The sequence below is a fragment of the Cupressus sempervirens genome, chromosome 3, assembly GCF_028749045.1.
Source record: "Cupressus sempervirens isolate cs-2001-9-10 chromosome 3, ASM2874904v1, whole genome shotgun sequence".
Classification (NCBI taxonomy): Eukaryota; Viridiplantae; Streptophyta; class Pinopsida; order Cupressales; family Cupressaceae; genus Cupressus; species Cupressus sempervirens.
Genome location: NC_143120.1, coordinates 45,288,346 through 45,315,395, shown reverse-complemented (window position 1 = coordinate 45,315,395; position 27,050 = coordinate 45,288,346).

Below are 27,050 nucleotides of genomic sequence, written 5' to 3'. Positions count from 1 at the left end.
TGGAACGCTGCTATCCTCCCATAAAAATGTACAGTTGATCAATTTTCAAAAAATTGAAAAAATCATAGATTTTTTTGAAAATTTCAGCCTTTGATCTTCATGATCTGCATGGTTTGTAGTCGAAAACAATAGATAATTTGAAAAAAAATCACCAAGTTTAAATGAATCTGAAATTTAATTAACTTCATCTTATCTTTGATTTTTTTATTATTGGAAATTAAGCTATACCAATAAATTGTGGCACACAGCAGTACATTTGAAGTTTTTTTAATTACCGGTACAGTTGGTTTCTTTCAGTCGCAGGAGTTCATGTGGCGTTGATTGTACAGCACTTTCGACCACTTCACCCTTCCAACAATAGCAATCAATAACTAAAACGCAGACAATAGAAAGTTGCAGGACTACTTTGTTTGGAATCTGCATCTTCTTCATAGGCCTCATTAATCTATCAATCATTACCAGATGAGAGGAGGATATGGTGTCTTTCCTTAAAAGCTTTCTGGTAAGTATTTTTTTTAGAGAATTATTTTTTGGATGATTAGGCCTTTAGCATTAATTGAAAATATTAAAGTACATCTTTTTAAAAAGGTACATATTCTAAAGTTTGAATTCTAAAAATGTATGAATAATTAATTTATCAACTTAAAATAAATAATTAAAAATATATATTTTATTAAGTTATTTCCAACATGCTCTCTATTTTTTCAACTTAAAGTATTATAAATGTTTGAAAGTCACCAAAGATAAATGCATTCATATATATATATATATATATATATATAATTTTATTTGTAAGTCAAAATTTGTGATATTGCTATCAAAATTCAATTGTGTAGTTTTTGAGTCAAACTCAATGAATGTTTCATGAGTAGTGAAACATTCAATGAATTTGACTCAACAACAACACAATTGAATCTTGATAATAATATCACAATTTTACTTTTTGTGGAAAATATCTCCTACTTAACAAACAAAAAATTATTTAACAAAAAATAAAATTATAAGTCAATAACCATGACTAAAATTACTTACTATTGTCAAAATCAATTGCAAGAAATATGTTTCTTACATATAATTTTTCTTCAAAGTCTACCATATATCTATGCCTTGCTTATAAGTCTACCATATATCTATGCCTAGCTTGTGTGTGTGTGTGTGTGTGTGTGTGTGTGTGTACATACATACTACATACATATGTATGTATGTATGTATGTATGCACATATGTGTGTGCAGCACATATCTATATGTACATATATACATACATACGTGTACATAGACACACAAACACACACACACATATATGTGTGTGTGCACATATATATGTATGTATATGTGTGTGTGTGTGTGTGTGTGTGGAGAGAGAGAGAGAGAGAGAGAGAGAGAGAGAGAGAGAGAGAGAGAGAGAGAGAGAGAGAGAGAGAAGGTGCATGTTTTCGTTTAAGTCCAAGGTTATTATTTCTATAGGAAAAGTATCTTTTAAATTGTTTATTTTTAATAAGGTTTTTGAAATTAAGAAGCATAGTTAAAAGTCATGTCTAGAACATATTAGTGTACCGCCTTTCTTAATTTCAAAAAAACCCACATCAAAATATCCCAATACCTAACAAAAAGTAGTAAATTATGAGCACTCATAACCATAATATATACATATCTAGTAAATATGGATAGTCTAAAAAATCACCATGAATAGATCCCACATGGAACAAGTACTGGAAAAGAAACCATAATAGAAACCTAATCCAAAGAGAAGAGCTAGCTCTCCTTAGCCTTCTCATTTCCCTCTAGTTTGTCTAGTAGTAGCTACAGCTACAACCAATCATCACCAAGGAACTTATAAAGAGAATGAGTGGTCTCCTCCCCCATCATAGCTATAAGACCTTCTCTTTTAGCATGAAGAAGGTGAATATTTGAAGTCGTTGAGTTCATAACCCTAACCAAAAACCTGGCTACATCATCGAATCTCTTTTCCACAATATCCTTCCTTTCCTCTTATTTCTTAAGGCTTCTCTATAGGGCGAGATACTTCTACTCCTGCTTTTGGTTTTCATCGCTAGGGGTCACCTAGGGCTCCTTGTCCTAGCTCTTCTTATTCTTTTCATGGTAATGGGGAGAGAAAGTGATTGTCTCTCCCTTATCACCCAAATATTTGGGATTGTCATGGGTATAATTTTTAAAGGTGTCTAAAACATGGGATGACATAGGGCTTAAGCGACTAGTAGTAGGGCTACTTTCTCCATTTTCCACTCACTATTCATTTCATCCTCGTCATCCTCAATGTATTTTTTCCTCACTACCTTCTTTTTCTGCCTTTTCTATAGGGGTTTTCTTTTACCGCTACCAATTGAACCTGAACTAACAAGATTCGCATGCTTGGCTTTGGGATCCATTTGCACCCATTTTTTCTCATTCCTAAGTGACCTACGTCTTCCCTCATCTATGTCCACATCAGAGTCCACAATCTAACCATCCTTCTACAGTTTTATTTGTTTAAGGATATGGTGCAATGAGGTCTTAGCATGGATTTTAATATCCATAGTTGACATAATCTCAGTAGAAATTTGAGGGGTTGAGGTAGAGATAGAAAGATTGCGGAGAACAACTAGACATTAATAGGCTAGGGCGAGAAAATTCCTTTGTAAAAATTGAATAGTTTGAACATAAAGGCCCGATGAAGGATGTTGAATAGTTTTCTTGCTTTCATTTTCTTCCTAACATTGATGATGTTATCTTCCATGCAGTGCAAAATAAGATAACAAAATGAAATGAAACCATGGTTTCTAAAAGTGTTTAAAATGAGGAAGTGCTAATAGTAAAAAATTTGGAACCTACCCTCTAGAGTAATGTAACACATGATGGCATATCATACCTCCTTCCACATATCTGGTAAGGCCATTATCACAAACCCCCCATAGTTGTAGCTCGAACTTTCAATAGGACAGAAGAGCTAGTTAAGGTTGGCTTCATCCACAACCCTCATCTACTTTCTCCATTTCTGTCTATCCAAGGAGAGACGACCAACTTTTGCAATAAATTCTTCATTAATATCAAACAAGATCTCGTTCACAATCACCCACCAATTATTCCAGGTGTTGACAAATTGAAAAGAAATTATTCGTCATAGCCCTTTATACATTGCATAAAATGAAGTAGACCACCTTCTTCCAAATAGATCTAAGCCGCTTCATTATAACTTTTAATGGTGTTTGGCTCAATACGAACATGATTCCTACCCATTTCCCCATTCTCACCTAGATCCTCAATGAAATATTTAGAGGAAAATGACACTACCCCAACTTTCCCACAAGGTAGACTAAAAATGGCACAAAAGATAATAGAGAGAAGTTTAGGAGTGAAACATTTCAAATGGTAGTTGTTCAAATGAAACCTAATAAAAAATAATCGGTATGGATCACCAAAAATAATAATGAGTCCTAGTACACTCAAGTCCTGATGCCAACCACATACACTCCTTGCAATGCATGTATTTTAATTCCTTAAGTTTGTCATCCTCCTTTTTCTGACATGATCGCTCTATATCTTGCCGAAGATGACATCCCATTTTTCTCCAAAATCGCTCCAAATTTGATCACCAACTAAAGCGCCAATCATGGCCTTGCTAAAATTAAAAGAGTTAATTTGGCCATCTTTTTAAAAACCACTTATAATAATGATGGATAGAAAGGTAACATTGTCATAATAATTAATACTTGATCCCATCAAAGTTAATTTATTTCCTTTATAACTAAGTCTTGAATATGAGTTGGCAGGCTGCCCAAATTATCCTAGCTACATATATTGCTCATTGCATGCCACATTGTTGCCAATGCATCTGTCACCTTCTTGTGTTCTTGTTAAATATGTGTTGGATATGGAGCCTAATCAGACTTTGAGGTTTATTCAACACAATTTCCCCCTAGCTTATTTCTATAGGGGCTTGGGTGCAGTTTTTGCAAGACGGGATCAAGGGGAAGTGGCCAAGGTGTGCTCTTTGTTGCAGTATAGGGTGGGATCAAGGAGCAATGCCTTGCATGGGTTTTAGGTGGTAGCACCCCCAAAGGAAAATATGACCCTACTATTGTAAAAGGCATCGACAGTAATTTTTCTATTAGATGACTTATTCTAGTGCTAATTTTTTAAGTAACAAAATCTTGTATAAAATGGATAAGGTTTAGGGATTTCATAATGTATGATGAGATTGTAGCTTCTTGCAGTGGTATTGACCTGTAAGGGATTGCATATTGTAATCACTAGATAATAATAATATTGGACTTTCTATTGCTGAACATGGCCCAAGGATTGGGTGAACAACATTAAATCTGTGTGTCTTGTGTTCTCTTCTATTGGATTTATTATTCTCTAACATTAGCTATATTTGCAAGTAATTGTTATTTACGTCTATGGTTGATCCTAACAATATGTTGAATAGAAACTTCTCAAAACCTTATAATGATGGTATTGGCATCACTGGTAATTAGAGAAACTTTCTAGTTAACTTTCTTGAGATGACATGGTTGACCCCCCCTCCCCCCCACAAAAAAAAAATGCCCCATACCTTTTGCAAAATTATTGGTGTTCTTTCTGAACTTGCAAAGTAAGCCATAACCATGTTAACTTTGCAATCCCTAATAATATATCTTGCCACCCAAGACCCTCTTGAGTAGAGTCATCAAAGTTAAGTTTGAACCAAAAGTTTGAGGGCAATTTCCATCTCACTCTTTGTCTGGCTAAAGCTTTGGATTTTTCAAACTTAGTAACAAGATCAAGCAACCCCTAATTATCCGCAATATTATGATCATTATGGACAGGGGGTTGGGAGGGGTCTTCCATCTCTAATTGGGGATGCATTCTCTTCAAATATTAACAATGATTTGAATAGTAACTAAGAGAGGAGAGGAGTTATCCCTAAGTATGAGGTTGTTTATTTCCTTCCATAAGTACTATAGTACATATGGGGGTATCACCTTCCAAAGCATCCTAATGAGTGGTTGAGTAGATAGATCCTCCCATCCTAAAGTAAACTGATAGAGGTCACTATAGAAAGACCATAATATGTTGAATCTCTATAGAATTCCTACCCACACCTCCCTAGCATAGGTGCAATAAATTAGGAGATGACAAATTATTTCTTCCTCCCTATAAAACATCACACATCGATTAACAAATTGAAATCCTTTTTTCTTGAGGTTATCAATTGTAAGTTTTGTCCCATGAAGTACTGCCAACAAAAGAAGTTAACTTTTGGCATTACGCCTAGCTTCTAGACATATCTCTAGTCCCTACACTCCTCTTGTTCAATAATAGTATTATAAGAGGATTCAATTTTAAATTCCCTAGAGGCATTTAGTTCCTAGATAATAGAATCCTCTGAAGGTAAGGTCAGAATCTAGGTTCTTTCCATCAAGTTCTAAAGCTCCTAGACAAGATTCTTATTCAAGATCCATCTATTTCAATTTCTTTCACTTCCTATTATTATCTATATAATTACTTATCCCTACACCAATCTATTTTATTCAAGCATTCCTTATCAAACTACATTGAGTTTGGCCAAGTGGGTTACCAATCTAGTTATCCTTCCAAAATCTAATCTTGTTCACATCCCTAATCATCCATCTGACCCCCTTCCTTAGAATTTTTTGACAATTGACACTATTGGTCCATATTGTTGATCCATTCGGGAAGTCATTATTAAAAATATGATATTAGAAAGGAAGATCTCCAATATATTTATCCTTCATGATAATGCACCAACCTACAACATTCTACATCAACCTCCATCCAACTTTCACCATGAGTGCTCTATTAAGATCGAGAATTATTCTCAAATTTAACCCCCTTGGGATTTGGGTTTGTAGACTTTCTCCCAAGCCATAAGACCCATCTTGGATTTCTCCTCCATCCCCGACCACAAAAATTGCATTGTATTTTCTCTATAGTATCTCTAACATTTCCATAAATCTTAAACAAGGATAAAAAGTAAGTAGGAATACCTTGTAGGGAGGCTATAAGAATTTGCATTTTTCCCACACTACTAATGACTTTTCCTTTTCATTCAACCATCTTTTGTACATGCATTTCATGACCAGGTTCAGCTTCCTTTATAGTAAGAGGTAATCTAAGGTAGGTGCTAGGTAGATTAGCCATTTAACAATGTATCTCTCTTACAATTCAATCTTTCAAGGCTCTTTCCATGTTGAAGAATTACAACTTTCTCTTTTAATAGTTGATATGTTGTCCTAGGGCTTCATCATAATTTTCAAGGAGTACCTTCCAATACCTAGCCTCTCTAATTAAGGCAATACCAAAGAGAAAAGTATCATCCATGAACTATAGTAGAACCTCTAGGGGAAGGTAGTTGTAGGTTTAATACCTCTTATCCAGCCTTGTCCCACTATGACCAGAATGTTTCTTTCAAGGACCTTAGCAACATTGATGAACAAGGGGGAAGTGGGTCCCCTTATCTAATCCCTCTAGAGGTGTTGAAGAACTTCCAAGACATTCCATTAAGGAGAAAAATGAATTGGACAAAATTGACAACCTTTTTAGTTAGAAGGATAAATTTCTCCCCAAATCTAAGCCTATCTAGTATGTAAAATAGGAAGTCCTACCTCACTTTGTCGTAATCCTTAGAGATATCAAGTTTCATTTCCATACTTGGCTTTTTACACCTCTCCATACAATGCAAGACTACATGAGAGGTAATAACTACATCCAAAATCTAATAGCGCAAGACAAAGCCATGTTGAGATGGGATAATAGACCTATCCAAGAGAGGCTTCATTCAGTTGACAAGAACCTTATAAAAAAATTATACATTGTGTTACAAATGCTAATGGGTCTAAAATACTCCATCTTTCTAGGATCGCCAATTTTAGGGACCAAGACAATATAGAAAATTTTGAGTTTCTTCAATAATCTTCCTTTATTGATAAAATCTCAAGCCACATGGGGTAGGCCATACTTTATGATTTCTTGGAATTCTTGAAAAAGTGTAGGTGGGAAGTCATCCTTGCTTGGTGCCTTAAAGGCTTCCACGAATAATATTGCCTCTTTCACCTCCTCAACATCCACCTTCCCAATCGAGTGTTGATTTATACCCTTGTCCACCACCAAGGTAGTGATACTCAACATCTCCTCAACCTTATTTTGGTTTCTAAGAAGTTTTGGCTGATTGTAAATGTCCTAAAAGTATTTTGAAGCCCAATTCCCCAAGTCCACTTCCTTAGTAAGCCTCTTATAATTATTATCTTGTATCTTAGATACATGGTGTTCCTCTTTTTTTTGTGTTTAGAGGATGACACATGGAAAAAAGAAGTGTTCCTATCCTATTAGTAAGCCACTGGATCTAGGATCATTTCTTCCAAAAAATATCCTCCTTTCCAACAACATCCTTCCACTTATTTCTCAGTTCCCCTTCATCTCTATTAATTTCATCAATGTAATTCCCATTGGTCATGACATTCTGCAAATCTTTGAGCTTTTTCTCAATATCCCTTTTATGCTTGAAGATGTCTCCAAAGGTTGATTTTCTCCACCTAAAAACCTCTCTTTTAATATTATCAAGTATTCTTTCTATTATATTCATGGTTGTTCCCTCTACCATTTCTTAATACACTCACTAAATTGGGGGTATGAGTGTCATATAATCTCATATTTGAAGGGTTTACAACCTAGCGAGTTGTGTATGGCCTTGCTAAACATAATCATGGAGTGATTGGAAACTATCCCAAGGAATGGTTACAAGGAAGAGAATGGGGGGATATGCCAACTTGCCAAAATTAGAACTCTATCTAACATTACCTAGATAAGGTTAGTTCACACCCTATTGTTAGACCAAGTGAAAGGAAAATCTTTTTTTTATTTTATGAATAAACCTTTTCCATTAATTTAAAAGTTTAAAGATACATATTCACAAAAAAGGGGTCAGGGGATACAAGATCACCTCATGAGTTCAAACAACCCAAGGTTAGAGATCAACTATTCATCAAAAAACATATATAAACAAAAATAAAAAATATTAGGCTACAAGAGCAATGCCAATCGAGGGAGGGTCTTTGTCATCAGAACCCCAAAAGTCCTTGGAGTCATTGCTTGGCTCGGGGGGAGCCCAACCGTTAGCAGTTGTAGCATCTTTGTCTTTATCTTTATCCTCCTCAAACCTAGGAGGAGAAATGGCTAAATCCAACTGAGAGAAGGCCCACTTAGGGTCACGGTGAGTAGTTGGCCAACCTGCATCAGTGGTAGCAGGGGGAGCCACTAGGGACCAACTCGAACCTACCCCTCGAGGAGGTGAGGCCGAGTAGTGACGGCCACCAAAACCACCATGGGGAGAGCAGTGACAAGGCTATGACTTGGGGGTCTATGAGCAGTGAGTAGAATTGCTTTGACCTCTCTGACAACTATGAGGAGTGCGTTCACCAAAAAAAGAATCCAAAGGTACTTGGGAAACCATACAAGGGGCATTTCCCCAATGAGAAAGTAGATCCTACAAGTGAGCCACTTCTAGTATGACTTTTTCAGCTTGTACTTGTATTTGTATCATGACATTATTACATATATGTGCTTTAGAGTACATTACAAAATAAATATCAAGAAAATTGTGAGAGAATAAAACAACATTGCGATCTTTCTAGATTCTGAATAACATCTCCATTCTGAAAGCATGCCAAATCTAAGCATATCTAAAAGGGATTCTAGGAGCATCATCTAGAACCACCATATGCCAAGTGAAGGCCTCTAGATGAAAAGGCCTGAAGAAATAAAAATTCCAAAGCCAATAATTTTGAGCTCTTCTACAAAATGAAAAATATGCAAAAAGTTTTTAGTTTGGCCACAAAAAGGGCATCTAGGATTAGGAACCCCCAGATGCCAGAGCCAAGGACCAAAAGTAAAACCTTGGAAAAGGAGACACCAGGCTAAGTGAGTGATCTTTGGTTTAGTAATAGCATGGCTAGACAATGGAAAATCTAAGACTCCAAGTCTTATGCGAAGAATGCAAATGCCAACACTAATTGAGGGTATCAACCATCGAAAGATGGGGCACTAGCCACCGATACCCTAGCCTAGTTTTGTAACTAGTCATTGGAGTGGTAGGGTACCACTTCTAATATTTCCACTGAGAGTGGGATGAGTGAATTCCAAGCTTGTGTAACAAATTGGGAGGAACCACAAAAACTAGAAGATCAATTGTATGTCGATCTAGATGGATAAGATGATACTGCACCTACAACTCTCCCATGAGTGAAGGCTCATTGTAATCCTAGAGAATAAATCTTTGGGTGTCTTGATACCCCTGTGAAATAAATGCAAAACATTGGCTCCTTGAATCTTAGCTAAAGGTATCCCTTAAGTGGCAAACAACAAACACCACCAAAGGTTTTGTTGATTCATCAAGAGACCATCTTTGAATCCATTGCCATCCTAGCAAAGCCAAGGCTTAATGGCTTCCCAAGATTTCCAAATGCTCTTAGAAACAAAAGTGCCCTAAATCTAAATAGGTTCAGAAGTCACAAGAAGGGTTTGAAAACTAGTCCCTTTCCAGGTTGGGCGTTTAACCAGAAAGCCTAAAGAAATGCAGTGACGTAACAAAATTTTCTAGGTCTCATCTCCAATGAGAACCCATATGACCCATTTGGCACAGAGGACTATCCCCTATTTCTTAGTAGAAAGCAAGCCAAGACCACCAAAATCCTTAGGTAAACAAAAAATATCTCAGGCCACTCTGTGAAAGCCATTATGCACAACATCAGAAGCCCAAAGAAAGTCCCTAAGAAGACACTCAAGATTAAGGTATGAGGATTTGGAGGGAGCCCAACAAGAGGAATACTAAACATGAGTAGCAGCAAGCACTTTGGAGCATTTTAGGAACTTCCCCGCAAGTGAAAGGGGCTTAGTGATCCAATACTCCAGCTTTTACTCAATTCTAGCAAGCAGAGCATTCCACAGCCTCACAAGAGATGCTTGAAAAGAAAAGGGAATGCCCAAGAATTTAAAATTTTCACCATGTTGGACCCATTTCCATCCATACTGCTACAACCAATGAGAGACTGGTAGAAAATATTGTCGGTAGCAAAGGGTTTTGTGCCATTGGATAGCCGACCCTAAAGCAAGACAAAAAGTATCTAAAGACTACAAGGCATTGGTAATATTCTCCTCATCCTCAATCAATGAGAGGAAATAATCATCTACAAAATGGTCATTAACCAACTGGGTGGTTGACTCTGGTAAAGAAATGCCATGCTCTAGCCCTTGAGAGATGGCATTGGTCAGCAGCTAACCAAAACCCTCAGCTGTCGAAACATAGAGAGAAGATGCAAGAGGACAACCTTGACAGATAGATTTGAAGATCCCAAAAGCTTTAGACTAGTGACCATTAATGGTGATGCAAGTAGAAGCATCCCCAAATAGCATCCACACTTATTGAGAAAAAAATGGGCCAAAACCCAAAGCTTGAAGCATAGCAAGAATAAAGGACCATTCAATACAATCATATGCTTTGGCAAAGTCAATATTTAGGAAAAGAGCCTACTGTTTGGATTGCCTAGCCCATTCCATTCCTTCCTAGACAGCAATAATGTTGTCCAAAATATAGCAGGACTTGATGAAGCTAGTTTGTTCAGGTCAAACAATCTAAGGGAATAAATGTCAAATTTTGAGAGAGAGGGCTCTGGTAATGATCTTGTATGAGATATTCAACAAAGTGATGGGCCTCCAATTGCAAATCTCTTAAGGATTTCTAGCTTTAGGTATGAATATAATATTCCTTTTGTTGATAATTCTACCTAATGTTTTAGAATTATAAGCTATAAGATAAACCTGAAGCAAGTCAGGGCCAATGTCATCCAAAATTGTCTTGTAGAACTCACAAGGGAAGCCATCACATCTAGGGGCTTTGTCATCAACCATGGATAAGATAGCTTCCTTTTAGTCTACAAGAGCAAGATTTTGTTCACAAAAGGCATACTATTCTAGAGCAAGCCTATTGGAAGTAACATCAAGGCAGGCTTGTAGCATTTGATCACACGCAATAGACAACCCCTCAACCATAAAAACTTGTTCATAATGATGCACAAAATCCTAGAGAATATGAGGTAGGTCGGTGAGGACCTATTGATCTTCTCAGATGCACTTTATACCCATAGCAGACTGATGAGCCCTCAAGGCACTAAAAAACTCCTTGGAAGCCTAATCATTGACATCCAACCAATGGAGACGAGCTTTAATTTGAGCTCCCCTAGTAGCATAACTATCTACAACTAGTTTCTGGTGCTGAAGGCTGGCAAAGATCTGTATGAAATGGATTCATGACAAGAGCCTCAAAGGTTATACACAGATCAACAGTAGTGGCTTCATAAGATCACCTGTGGTACATAGCTAGCTTTCTATTGTAAATGTGAAGAAATCTTGTGGTATGAAGGATAGCATCATTCCACCATTTGATCCATCCAAGGTGATTATAGGGTTGAGGCTCAAGCTTCTAGACATGTAGGATGTGAGCAACAGTTGGTAGATATGACAGCAAAGAAGTGTTGAGGTAAAACTGGATTTTATTTAGGCGAGGCTAAGTTATCTACGAGGTGATGGAAAAGAGGATGGGGGAGTGATCTAACAATGTCATATTAGGTAGAGGAAGGATAGGAAAGGCATCCTTTTGAGAAAAAGAGATAAAAGGACTACACAAAAATCATAGCCCTGTCAAGTCATTTAAAAACTCTATCAGATCTAGCTCAAAAATTGGACCAAGTGTGCCAAATCCCATTAGGGCAATCGTGAGAAACATTATGATCAAAAATACCTAATTTGTTCTGCATGTAAAACCAAGCCTCCCATTCACTAGTTGCCCATCTAAATGGCAAAAGGCCATCCTTGTCAGAGGCCAGCTCAACCATATTAAAGTCCCTACAGTAAACCCATGTTGTAGGTGAAAAATGATCTGCCAACCAATGCCATAGGTGTGAATTCTCAACAACATCATTGCGAGCATAAATGTTAACAATGCCAAAAAAATAATTCTAAAAAGACAACAAAATCAAAACTGCCCTGTGTAAAGGGTCAGAACCATGTGAAACAAAAGAGGATATTAAATGAGGGGAGAGAAGAGTAACAACACCACCTCGACTAGCTTCATGTCAAGAAGAAAACATGGCACTATATAACCAAATAACACAATAGGCTGAAGTAAGAAGAAACCCAACAACTTTAACTTCCTGAAGGCAAAGCACATTCAGATCAAACTAATGTTTGGTATCACACATAGAATATTTTCTAGGGAGGTCTATCAACCCCTGCACATTCCATGGCATGCAATTCATGGTAACCCAACTTGTATATCATCCTCATCCCTAAGAGAAAAGAAACTATTGTGCAAAAAAGGAGGCTCAAAAGAGGGAGGGATCATCAATAGATGTGACCCTTTGAAGCTTCTCCCCCTTGTCAAAAAACTCCTCACAGTCATATGGGCTATGAGATTAGTGAATCTTTTGTTGAGCAATCATCGACTCCGCTTGTGGCACTCAAGTCCAAAGAGGATGCAGATTCAGGTTATGAACAACCATTGTCCCTTAGCCTCTAGGGTTTAAAATAAGAGGTGGAGGAAGCAATGAAACTAGGGCTTCATGGGGAATCTAGCTTGAGCTAGATTTACCATGATCAACAAGCACGGAGCTCACCTTAGCCATAGTTGGAGCTTTCCCTTTTTTCACCACCATAATCCATTCATCTTTCTTAGCGGCCGAAATGGGCTTGGTTTTCAAAGTAGGAGATGGTTATGATCCAACAAGGGAAAATCCTTAATCTTATGCTTAGCTAACTGGCACTGGTATTAGGTATTCGAAAGGTTGAGGTAAAGCACCTTCTAAGTAAAGGTGGTACCACCTATTTGTATGTCCACTATATCTTTGAGGTCCCTAGATAGGTTGACCTCAACACAAACCCTACATTGGGGATGAGCATTGAAAAACTTGTTTGGTTCAAGGCAAACAACCTTGCCAATAGTTTGCACAATAGCAGGTAAAAACGACCACCAAGGAATGGGAAGCCCAAGGAACTCCACCCAAATGGGTAACTTAAGTTTTTGATCATCAGAAATAGAAAAATCTCATGACCAGTACTAAAAAACCAAGAGGGAGGACCTTACAGTCCAGGGGCCTCACATAAAAAAATGTTTGGCTTGGCTTACATTGCCAAAGAGAAAAAAGAAAAAGCCTTTGGTAAGGCTTTGAACACCTTCAAGGAAAACACCTTGAGGTGTCCAAACCTTGGAAACCAATTCCTGTAGCATGCTTTCAGAAAGAGTATGACCCACAAAATACCCAATAAGGGTTTTTTGTTATAATCAGGTACATGCACTATCAAACTCCTTAGCATTCAAAATAATATCAAGAGAGGAATTACCTCATGGAACACTTTGGGAACAAACTTGCACGATTGTTTGGTCAGTGGAGCCATTAACTCTAGTAGTAGCAACAACTCCAGCACCAACATCAACTACTAGGTCAGAGAAGGCCAAACTCATTATAAATGAAAATATTCCCACGGTAAATGCAATATGACAAATAGTGGAAACCAACAAGGATTCAAATAGAGGTTGTACAAACCCTAGCAGAGCTCTTCATCAATATTGAGGGCCGAAAATTCTCAACAACTATATTTTTTGAAAGGAGAATCTTTGAAGTCAATATCAAGGAGGTCATTGCATTTGAGGAAGTCATTTAAATCATACATACTATCAAAGTAATCCTCCCAACTTCTCAAAAGGATAGAGGGGTGAGTTAAATCACCCACACAGCCTAAAGAGAACCTATAGTCCTAAATGCCTCCTCTGAGACCTAGAGCCTTCCAACTCTTGTGTTGGGGCATAGAAATTAAAGAGCATCTATTGATAAGTTTTATCATTGAACTCTACAACAAGGAAGTGGGGATTTGAGATAACCTCACTACTCATCAACTTATTAGGGTTCAACATAGAAATGACACCTCTAGAAGCACCAATGACTTCCTTATAAGAAAAATCATCACTAAGAAAGAAGTAGTCAACCACCCTTTCAAAGTTCTTACCAGTCATCTTAACTTCCTAATTAACAATTATATCCACTTTATGCTCATCTATTATCTACTTGATATAGCATTTCTTCATAGGGCTATTCCCTCCCACGTCCCATGAAATAAGCTTCATTTTCTATGTCTCTAACTATCTTCCAAGGTAAGTCAAGTACCTTGAGCAATGTCCCTTATATTTTCTTAGATCCTTGTAGTATTTTGTGGAGGTCTCCTGATCTTAGAATCTGATCCCATGTCATCTTTAATTTCTCTAGAAGAATTTATCTTTATTGTATTCCAACCCTTATTAGGGTCCCTCATATTGGAGGTGGGGGACAATAGATAGTCCAAGCTTGTCAAAGATAGAGAAACCACTTCCTTAGCAATTAAAAGAGATACCATTGGTAAGATAATAGGAGAAGCATAATCCACCTGTATGTATGAAATGCAAGCCTCTAAACCTCACACACACTTCAACATGGTCATTACCTACAAAGTCATCCTAAAATGAACATTAAATTGTTCATACAGAATGCTCAACAGCGCGACCCGTTGCCTCCTATCTAAAGGGATTTTGCCTGTTTAATATACTCATAGATGAGGCTTAGGCAACCAGACCCTCTAAGAATGAAGGATTTGATATACAACTAATCTATGTGAGAATGTAATGTAATCTAAAATGAGATATGTACTTAATCTAAAAATGTGTAAAAGAAACTAGATTAAGCATATGCATATTTAAACTAAATGAGCTTAAGCTAGGAACATAAATGTGTGCAAATATATAAGCTAAGTGAGTATGAATTTCAATAGCAATTCGATATCAATTTAATTCAACCTCCTTAATGAGGAATTATGAGTCCCTTAAATAGAATTCTTGGAATCCATCAATGGGTGAGATCAACTCGGATCGATAGGCAGGATTGAATTAAAGATTTAGTTAAGATGGAAACTTCCTTGTGCGGGTGAAGTGAATTGTTTCTGATCTGAGTGTGATGAATAGTTAACTGGACTTGCCATGGGTGTGAGATCAAGTTAACTAGATTGATTCCAATTTGAGAGATAATTCACTCAAAGTTTCCATTTAGAACTTCACTCAAAGTTTCCATTTAGAACTGAAGAGAAGACTTTGAAGATATTATTTAATTTAACAAAGTGAGATATAATCTCAAAAATCCATTTTCTATTTAATTGAACAATCACATTCAATTAATTAAAACAAGTATAGTTATTAAATTTAATTTCTAGTATATTAGTCTTAGGATATAATTTAATTTAATTAAAGTGTAAATACTTTAAATTAAATTAAATCTTAATCAGCAGGTTTTAATCTGACTAATACGAGTCCATACTTTGGGAATTAAATAAAGAGAATGATTAATGTAGATTTAGGGTTTTTCTGCATTTGAAAATTAAGTCAAGTAGCGACAATCAAAATGAGAATTGCCTAATTAAATAGGACTTTAGAATTGATCAGATAGACCAGAATTGGTATAATGGAAATGAGCCAATTTTGGGGTATTACATTTTGCCCCTCTTTGAATGAATGTGCGAGCAGGATGTTCAATTCAAAGAAAATTAGAAAGCATGATGTGAAGATGAGATTGGCTCCAAAGTTGATGATACAAAGACCAATTGATAAGCTTTTAAGAACCATCTCCAGAACGGAGCTTGATCCTAAGGAATCAAAGCAGAACACCTAGATACCTAAATTGATAAGCATTTTAAAGGTTTCCTTCAGAAAAAAGTTTAACCTTTAAGGATCCAAATAAAACACCTAGATACTTGAGGTTTGATAAGCATTTAAAAGATTATCCCCAGAACAGAGCTTAATCTTTAAGGATCCAGATAGAACACCTAGATACCTGAGGTTTGATAAGCATTTAAAAGATTATCCCTAGAACAGAGCTTAATCTTTAAGGATCTAGATAGAACACCTAGATACCTAAGATTTGATAAGCATTTAAAATATTATCTATAGAACGAAGCTTAATCTTTAAGGATCCAGATAGAACACCTAGATACTTGAGATTTGATAAGCATTTAAAAGACTATCTCCAGAATGGAGCTTAATCTTTAAGGATCCAGATAGAACACCTAGATACTTGAACTTGATAAAAGATATCCAAATTGAATTATAAGTCATAGAATCATCCCCAGAATGAGGCTTGATCCTCAAGAGTCAAGGTTTAGATTGTCCTGATACCTTTAATCAAATGATGACAAGATGAAATAGATGAAAAAGATGCCAGAAAGAGGGAAACAAGACGCCCCTAGTGGTGAGATGCCCCAAATGATGAGGACATAAGATGGGAACAAGATGCCCTGAGTAATAAGGATTTAATGATGTAATCATCTTGCCCCCTCGGGAGTGAAATTGAAAGATGACACACTAGAAATGTGACACAAAGTAGTAGATAAAGATATGTAGAAGAAATCTGAGATTCAAAAGAATGTAGAAGAAATCAAAACAATTAGAAGAAAATTTAGAGTTAATTTGACATGATGTTGAGGTCCAGAAGACCAAGTTTGACCAAAAGTTGACTAGAATTAGCCATGGTTGACTTGAGTTGACTATTTCCAAAATGGATTTTGAAAATATAAAGAATTTTGAGTTGAAAGAAATCCAAGAATCCCAAAATACCAGAAAAATTTGGACTACACAAGCGTTCGATTGCATCGGTCCCCAAAATTTTAAAACACATTTTTGAGGCACTTAGGTGTGTCTGATTTCAAATTTGATCCTGAAAATGGATTTAGAATGGTCAAATTAGCCAAGGGTGATTTTTGCACAAATCGGAGCACTTTCAAAAAATTAGGTCAACCCCTATATAATGGCCCAAGGGGTCATTTTCAATTCATTTGTGCATTTTGTCTTTTAGTGAATTGAGCTCTGAGAGGGATATGGCAGTGAATGTGCGAGATCATCATTTTGAGCGGTCTCGATCACACAACTAGCTGCTAGACTACGGACCTCTAGTGAGTCATTGATTTCCCAAGTTTGTACTTTCATTTTCATGCTTTACGATGTCATTTATTGCATTTTTAGGCATATTTTTAATTAGGGTCAATTGGTCTTTGCGTAAGACTATCCTTTCTCACGTGAAGACATTCTCTTCTCGCACGAAAAAAAATAGATCGATGTTTTCTCACATGTTTTATTGGAGGTTCTCGCATGAGAGATACCCACTTCTCGCGCGAAGAATGAGAAATTTCTCTCAATCTTTGCACGTGAGATATCGTTTCTCCCACGAGAATCTAATTTCTCATGCAAAGAATGAGAAATTTCTCTCGATCTTTACATGTGAGATATTGTTTCTCACACGAGAATCTAATTTCTCACACGAAGAAGTGAAATGTCACATGAAGAGATGAAATCTTGCATGAGATTTTGTGCGAAATCTAGTGACAGCAAAGTGCAATTATTATTATTATTATTGCGTTTTAATGTAGAATTTGCATTTTTTCTTCATCATTCAGTTGTATTGATCGAGTACTGATTGTTTTCTTGTCGTTATTGGTTGTGTATGTAGGAGGTCTTCGATGATGTGTCATTTAGATCCCATTTTTCACCTTATGGAGCTCTAATTTGGAGTCTCGATGCTGCTAACATGGCACATATTGAGCGATTGGGTCTGTCTTCTCTTTGTCAGATCCCAGTAGTGCTGGTGAATCAAAACCTTCTCACAACCTTGGTGGAGCATTTCCATTTGGAGACAAACACCTTTCATCTACTAGTGGGGGAGATGACGATCACCTTGAAGGACATTTGGAGGATATTGCGAATCCCATTTCATGGATCGAGAATGATGTATGATATAGTGCCTCGAGTAGGTAGAGAGGCTCTTTCTATCATGTTTGGGAGGCAGTTGGCTAGTGGACGAGCCATCACCTAGGATGAGCTTGTACAGACCTATGGGCAAACACATAGATTAGTAGCAATGTTAGCGATCTTTCTAAGCTATTTTCTGATGCCGAATAGGGGACAGCATGGCTTGGAGTGTGGTTGGGGGGTTATTCTACGTCGAATGATAGAGGCCCCAAAGATATTCGAGTGGGGCCAGTGTATGTTGGCACACATGTTCCATGAGATGCATGAGATAGTCTTCCATGGGAAGAAGACTATGGCCACTAGGGTGTATGTGCTATAAATCTGGGCATGGGAGCATCTACCAGTATGTCAGCCCATTCATGCGGATGCCTGCAAGCCGATGGAGCCATACATCTACTGATACCAAGGACACATAACCTAGGTTTCCCTAGGTAAGACTGAGCACTGGAGGACCCATCTTGATGACTTGGTCTTCATCATATGGTAGCCTTGGTGAGAGACAAAGGATTGGGATGATGCCCCTAGAGAGCTAGGTTGGATGTTTTTCTCAAGGCCACTGCTAGGCAGGATGACATAGATCATTGAGTGATTTCAGATTTCATGTGTGTGGTGGTAGTACAACCAACCGCATGATATATCACAAGAGTACTATGCCTACGCCAGACTAGCGAAGGACATAGAGCAAGGGTGGCCACCATGACTAGACCCAGGGTGATCGATGATAGATGTGTGCAACTTGGTTGCGACACAATGGGACTATCTCCCAGATGTGGCAGATGCAGGGATGATGCCTGCATACCAGGCTCATTTGGTTAGCCACCCATTCCCATGGTTTATAGATCCCTTGGGGATAGCTACATGGGCTCCACAGTAACAGGCCCCATAGAAGAAGGAGGCATGTCAGCCATAGTAGTAGCAGCAGCCACAGCTAGAGGTCTTACATAGGACTCGGTAGGTGTAGATCCCCCCACAACATATGGGATTTGACATAGGTGCAGGAGGTAGCAGGACAGAGCATGGTCGGTGACAAAGGCCGAGGACTGAGGAGCAAGCACTGTAGCAGTAGGCACCTAAGAATCAGGCCCCTGAGTTATTGGATGAGGAGATGCCTGATCAGCCTACTGTTGGGACACAGGACATAGTTTGACACTACCAAGAGTGGATTTTTTAGGCCTCTTGATAGTTGGGAGATTTGCAAATTCAGGTAGCTGTCAGAGATGCACAGCTGGAAAAGTGAGATTGAGAGATTGGCCGATTGAGAAAGAGTACAGACTACTAAGCAAAGGGTAGAGATGCTGCGGGATGAGTTCCAATTAAAAGCAGCTTGAGCGGCCTATTATTTTGCAGCATACTCGATAGTGGTGCCTGATGAGGCTCTGCAGGTTCAGCGATTCTCCCAATATGCTCGTGAGTCCGGGGGTGTGTGACCTCCTACCAAACCTGACATGCCACTATCTCCTCCTCCACCTACTGCTCGTGCTCCTCCTAGAGATGAGGGTATAGGACAAAGTTAGATGTTGTGTTCTTGGTTCTTGATTTTTTTATCTAGCTATGTATCGATTGGTGTGCTAGCACCATTTTGTAGCATTTTGATTGACAACACTCGAGTAGGGCCCATTTTTTGTACTGATCCATATTATATATATATATATATATATATATATATATATATATATGAGATTTTGAGTTGAGTATCACTATGTACATGTCATTGTCTATGTCTATTTTACTCTGATTTACATGAGATATCAATGAGAAGAATGTGTTATGTGATGGATGCATGCTCACTTTGATGTGATGCGATTATGATTATGTAGAGTAGACGATATGAGTATATGGATGCAATGCATATGGAAATGAATTGACATCTCATGCAGTGTTGCATATTTTTTCTTGATAGTGACAAGTCTTCCATCAAGGAGCGTGAATTGACGAAGCAAATGCTTGTGTAGCAGTGGAGAATCTTGATACATATGAAGATACCCCCAATCCCCCATCATGAAGGATAGAAATAGAATGACAACTGAATTATGTGTTTATACAAGTGAAGTATGCAATGCAAGATTATATTAACTGCAACCCTAGGTCTAGTTACCAAGCCTCAATATTTTATCATTACTGGACTTAAACAAAGATTATATGTCCCACAATTACCACTGACTTTGCAATCATGGAAATATGAATAGGAGATATGTCATAGGTTTATCAGGATTAAATGTAAGCATTCGAGGCACAAGAAGCTAGAATGACCAAAACATTTGTCCCTTTTAATGTAACAAGTTAACATAAGAATCAAAGCATAAACACTAGGATGACCAGAATGTTGCTTGCATGTAGACATGCCAAACACACAGAAGATCCTTCTTATGCTAAGCAATCAATAAATAGTATATCTGCAATGGCCTTTGCATCTGTATCCTAGGACAAAATTTGTAATTTGTGCGTGTAGTGACCCTTACGTCCACTTAGTAGGATGAGTATTAGATGTTACTGAAGCATGAAGAATTCACTTTAACAGACAAGGAAAAGTACCAATCTTATTGATTATCCAATTAAGAGGAGTCGAGGTACACATGGCCATCCAACATGAGATGGAGGCTCTTATAGTGGATACCCCTCTTTCATGAATGTTTTAGATGTTTTGGAACTAAACTACAAATAGAAAACAAAGAAAAGATCATGCCCCCAGTCATTACTTCTTTAGTTAGAAATGACATCATCGAGTTGCTTGAGGAGACATGATAAAGCTAAAACGAAGCAAACAAAGAAAAAGCTTAGCATATCCAAACTAGTATGTCATTTTGAGTTCATTTCTATGTTACAGGATTGATGTCAAGTATTAGTGTCCATAGTATGTTTGAAAGAAATCTTTTTAGTAGGGTGACAACAGTAGGCAGACATAGTCAGAATGAATGGTGACTAAGGTCAAAGAGGAATCTTCACAATGAAGAACCTAAAGAGGACTGAGTGATAATAGACAGACACAACCAGAATGACCAATGACGGACGCAAGAGAGCTCTTCCATAAAGAAATCTGAAAACATCACCCAAGCAATAGTAGGCAGACACAGTTGAAATAACTAGTGACTATTGCGAAAGAGGTTCTATGAGGAGAATCTTGAAAAGAGTGATACTAGCAACAATAGGCAGACACAGCTAGAATAACTAGTGACTGTCATGAAAGAGATTCTATGAGGAGAATCTCGAAAAGAGTGACACTAAAAGGAAATGCCCCCAAGCTAAGACAAGACTCAATCTAAGGATACATGAGTGAAAAGTAAGAAAAGCAGTAAAGCAACTGTATAGAGAGCCAAAAGATGCGCTGCTAGATGGTACATTGGGAGCAAGAGGCACCTGTTTACCAGGTTTTCACCTTCTTGGCGAAGCTTTCATTTTTTTGCTACCATGATGGCTGTTTCCAAGTTTTCACCAATGGTACTTTTCTTGTCTTTTTTTCAATTTTTTTGTATTTTTCTTCTTTTTGATTTTTTTGTACTTTTGAGATTTTTTGCTTTTTTTCGTGTTACCAAGCAGCCTATTGCTAGGGTTTCACCAGGGTAACAATTTTTTTTTTCAGGACTTTTTCAAATTTTTATATTTTTTTTTAGGACATATAAATATGGATAAAGAGCTATTGATATCAGATCAACTGTAAAACCACTTCAGGTGGAGAGTGTTAATAGGTTCTTTGAGCACTTCTCCTTCAATTGTGGAAAGCTAGTAGGTGTCAGATCCATATACTACAGTAATGATGTAAGCACCAAGATAATTTCGTTCAAACTTCCCTTTTTGGACTTGTTGTTGATTCTTAGGGTTTTCTCTTAGGACGAGATCACCCAGTTGGAAGTCGCGTGGCTTAACCCTCTGATTGTAGCTTCTTGGCATTCGTTGTTGATATGCTCGCAAATGATCACATGCCACTTGTCGACGTTCATCTAGTAACACTAGCTCTTGAAGCCAAGCTATCCTGTAGTCATTATCAGTAATAAGACCCTTCATAGAGATTCTCAAGGTAGGAATCTTGACCTCTATTAGAAGCACGACATTCGCCCCATACACCAAATCAAAGGGAGTCGTGTCTATTGGATTTTTTATGCTTATCCTATATGCCCATAGGGCTAGACTAATCTGGAGATGTCAGTCTCTCCCTGATTTGTTGACTATGTGATGAAGAATTTTGAGGATCGCCTTATTGGATGCCTCAGCCTAGCCATTACCTTGAGGGTAATAAATGGAAGACCAATGTTGTGTGATTTTGAATTTCTTGCATAGTTCCTTGAGGTCTTTGTTCTTGAATTGTCCTCTATTGTCAATAATGATTGAGGATGGTCCACCATATCTACAAATGATGTAGTTTATGATAAAAAGTGCTACAGTTTTTCCATCGGCAACTGTGAGAGGTATTGCCTCTACCCACTTTGTGAAGTAATCTATAGCTATGATAATGAACTTATGTCCATTAGAAGAGGTTGGGTGGATCTGTCCCACCAAGTCGAAGGCCAATTATTGAAATGGCCATGTTGTAGTAGAGGGAATCAGCTCTCTAGCTGGAGCATGGATTAGATTCCCATGTAGTTGACACTGCTTGTAGGATCTAGCATTTTTGATAGCTTCTTGCTCCATTTTAGGCCAATAGTAACCAGCTCTAAGGAGTTTGTGAGGTAGTGTCAGGCCATTTGAGTGAGATCTGCAAATGCCCTCGTGAATGTCAATTAGTGCACATTTGGACTCTTCAGGTTCTAAACACCTAAGGAGTGTTCTATCAAGACCTCTCCTATACAGATCGTTAGCAACAATGACATAATGCAAAGCATTATGGATTAGGTAACATTTCTCATTTCAAGCCAGACCTTTCAAAATGGTTTGATTGTGGAGATAAGAATAAATGTGATGGTAGCGAGATGATTCTTGTCCTACAATAGAACAGATCATCCTAGAATCAAGGGTGTCATAGGTTGGGTAGTGTAACGCGTCCACCAAGAACTCATGTCGAAGGTCATTTTTAGGCCTCTGTAGTAGGGAGGCCAAAGTAGCCATGGCATTAGACACTTTATTATCTACTCGTGGAACTTGTTGGAAGGTAATGTGTGCAAAATACTTCTTCAAGTCATCAACCATGTGCTTGTAAGGAATTATTTTTTCATCCTTTGTTTGATACACATCATTAACCTGATTGATGACAAGCTAAGAATCACCATAGATGTTTAACTAATCCACTCTCCATTCGGCTGCAATTTTCATGCCACTGATCAAAGCCTCGTATTCAGCAATGTTGTTTGTACAAGGAAACAAAATCTTGTACGCTTTGGGCAATGAATATCTCTGTGGTGTAATGAAGAGTAATCCAGCACCTGATCCTTGTTGTGTGAAGGACCCATCGAAGAACATGACCCACATTTGGTGCATGAGTGTCAAAATCAACTCATCTAGGAAATCAATGTTCATTGGCAGGAGACTCTGCATGGATGCATCAGCTAGCTGATCCACAATCGCATGTCCCTTGATAGCCTTGTGTTCAACATATTGGATGTCAAACTCATTGAGTATCATAACCCATTTAGCCAATTTTCTTGTGAGAGCTGCCTTACTGAGCAAGTACTTTAGTGGATCTATTTTAGCCACGAGCCACATAGTGTGGGCAAGCATTTAGTGTCTTAACTTCTGGGAAGAAAATACAACTACCAAGAAAGCTTTATCAATAATATTGTAGTTATTCTCATAAGAGATTAGTGTCCGGCTCAAGTAGTAAATAGCCCTTTCTTTGTTGTCATTGTCTTCCTAAGCCAATAGGATTCCCAGAGATGTTTTAGTTGCTAAAATGTATAAAAGAAAAGGCTTCCCATGGATAGGAGGCATCAAGAAATGTAGATTGACAAGATTTTTTTTTATCTATGTTAAGCTTTGCTCACAATCCGAGCTCCAATTGAATTTTGCACCCTTATGTAAGGTCTTTGTGAAGGGTTGTGATCTATCTACCAACTGTGAGATAAACCTGTGAATAGATTGGAGCCTTCCTTGTAGTCCTCTCATCTGACTGATGTTCTAAGGTGGTGGCATGTCCATTATTTCTTGTACTTTCTTTGGATCCACCTCAATTCCTTTTGCAGAGATAATGTATCCCAGCAACTTTCCTGATGTGACACCAAATGCACATTTCTTAGGATTGAGCCGAAGATTGAATTTTTCCATACAATCTAGGATGGGTTCCAATTCTTGCAGATGAGTATTGCATTTAGCACTTTTGACCAAGGTATCATCGATGCAGTACTCCATGGTCTTATGCATCATATCATGGAAAATTGTAGTAACAACCCTCTGATATGTAGCACCAGTGTTCTTCAAGCCAAATGGCATTACATTCTAGAAAAAGGTTCCCCATGCACATGTGCAAGTCATTTTCTCCTAGTCTTCTGGCACAATTTTTATCTAATTGTATCCAGAAAACCCATCCATAAGTGAGTACATCTCATAGTCGGCCGTCATGTCCACTATCATATCAATATTAGGAAGTAGAAAGTCATCTTTAGGACATGCCAAGTTGAGACCACGAAAGTCAATACAAACCCTGATATATTTATTATGCTTGGAGACTGGAACAATATTGGATATCCATTCAGCATAATCAATTATGCGGATGAAACTAGCTTTTAGAAGTTTCTTTAGTTCTGTTTTGATGAGCAATGCAACGTAAGGATGCATTTTTTGAAGTTTCTGTTCAACTGGTTTGATGCCTGGTGTTATGGAAAAGTGATGCATGATAAGATCAGGATCTAGTCCTGGCATGTCAAAGTATGTCCAAGTAAAATTTATCTTCTTTTCTTTGAAAAAGGCAACGAATTCTTCATCATATGAGGATGTTCTTCTATGCCCAGATTAATTAGCTATGTTGGCTCTATCAACACTGATGATCTCTCCTGGAAGCACATCAAATATCTCATCCATGGGTGCCTTAGAAAGGTTTTCACACTTGGATATATCTTTTATTTTTACTTTTTTGGGTTCCGACACTGCCACAATGTGGTTTTCACCATCGAACCTTTTGCATTTTTTCTTTTTAATTGTATGAGTAAGATATTTGATGTCAACCTTAGTCATGTTGACACTCTTCTCATTGGTGGAAGACATTACAGGTTCAATAGCATTTAGGTAGCAGGTGAGAGCATAGTCATTATGGAACGTGGGGACTTTGCTAGAGGCATTAGGGTTCCAGTCTCTAAGCTCAAGATGTGTGAGTGACAGAGTGGTGGCTGGCTCAATTGTGTTCATAGTATAGTTATTAAGTGCTTGGACCAATAATTTGAGACCTATGGTGACTTCACCCACATATGTGTTTGAATGCCTTTGAGTATGAACCTCGGCAATTGATGACTCTTGGACACTAGTTGAATCAGACCCATTCGACCTAACCCTAGACATTTCACCTGCTTCAATTTGGTTTTCATAGACATGCACTTGGTCAATATCTTTATCAATAGTTGCTTCTAAAAGAGAGTCAAACTCATACTCCTTAGAATTAGTGCTACATGGTGAGAGACTATAGAACTCCCCAATAGTGATAGGGACATACTCGCCTTCATCATCTGGGTTCTTACACAATACTCAATACGTAATGACTGACTAGACTCTCCCTTTTCTAAATAATGTTTGGGTTGCTCAGTATTGTCCTCAGAAGAATTTTTGGTATCATCCATAGTGTTAACACATGGCACAAATTCATCTAGCTTAGCGAAGAATTTAACGAGATCATGAGGAATAAGATGAAGATAGGAATCATTATCATCAGATTGTTCCTCTTAAGTATCTGACTCAACTTGTGACTCATTTCCAAATGAACTCTCAGGTTCTGGTATGAATTTATTAGGTCCCAAATGGAAAGGAACCTTCTTAAATCCTAGGCCAATTGTATCACTATTGCTTCGAGTTGTTGCTTTGATAGGATCAATTAGGCCATTGTTATTGCATCCAATAGGGCCAGTTCCCTTGTAACCAAAACACTTCATAAGCCTAAGACCAGGCCCATATTTCTCAGGAGTGATTTCTTGAGCTTTCTCTATTAAGTCTATTGGAGCCTCTTCTCTATAAAGCCATGTAGCAATGGCTTTATTTTCACTTTCATCCTCTAAGGGAACTGTAGCCTTGACAAAAGTGTCACTATACGTGGTTTGAGGTGTCAACACGAATGGCTTCTTTACCTCTGAGGGTCTCCCATAATGCCAAGGAGAATTTGGAAGAGATGTTAATGACAACACTGGTTCAATATGATACTCTCCCATGCCAATTTCTTTCAGTTTGAATGACTACTCGATTTGTTTTAGCTTATTGTCATGATAATCAATGGATTCACAGTTAGCAAGGATGAAAGTTTTGGCAGCTTTGAGCATATTGTAGGTATAGCTAGTAGTGGCAGGAATAGTAACTTCGAAGCCATGAAATGTGAACTTGATGTATTGATGATATGTGGATGGCACAACGCACAACTCGTGTATCCATGGCCATCCTAACAAAATGTTGTAAGCCAAGGGAATGTCAAGCACCTGATAGGTGACATCCCTTTCTACAGGACCAACGCGAATGGGTAAGACCACAAGACCTAGAGACTTTCATTCCACTTCATCATACACTTTGATGGTGATCTTACATCGAGGATCAATAGAGTCCTCAAAATAGTTCAATTGTCTAAGTAGAGCAATAGAGACAATATTTAGGCCAGCGTCGTTATCAATCAGTGCCCAACAAACACGTGTCTAATGGATCAGAACCTTGATGTGTAGAGGTTGATTGTGTGGGTGACTCAACAAGTTATCATCCTCCTCAGAGATGGTCATAAGATAAGGTGAGGTTAGGTGACCTACCATGGATTGAAATTGCTCAAGATCAAGATCTTGAGGAACATTTGCCTCATTGAGGTCTTTATCTAGAATCTGCCTATGAGCAAGCGAGATTTTAAGTAGCTCAAAGATGGAAATATGAGCATTAGTTCATTTTAGTTGATTGAGAACACTATAACTAGTTTTTTTCTGAGTTCATTGTGGGTTTTGCACCTTTGCCAGATAGACCATCAAGGGCTTTGTCTTCATGTTGTTCGAGATCGAAAGTAGAAGGCTCTGGGCCTTTGAGCACCAACTTGGTGTGAGAGTGAGTAACAACATTAGCATAGTGTTGTGAGGGTGTGTTATCCATTGT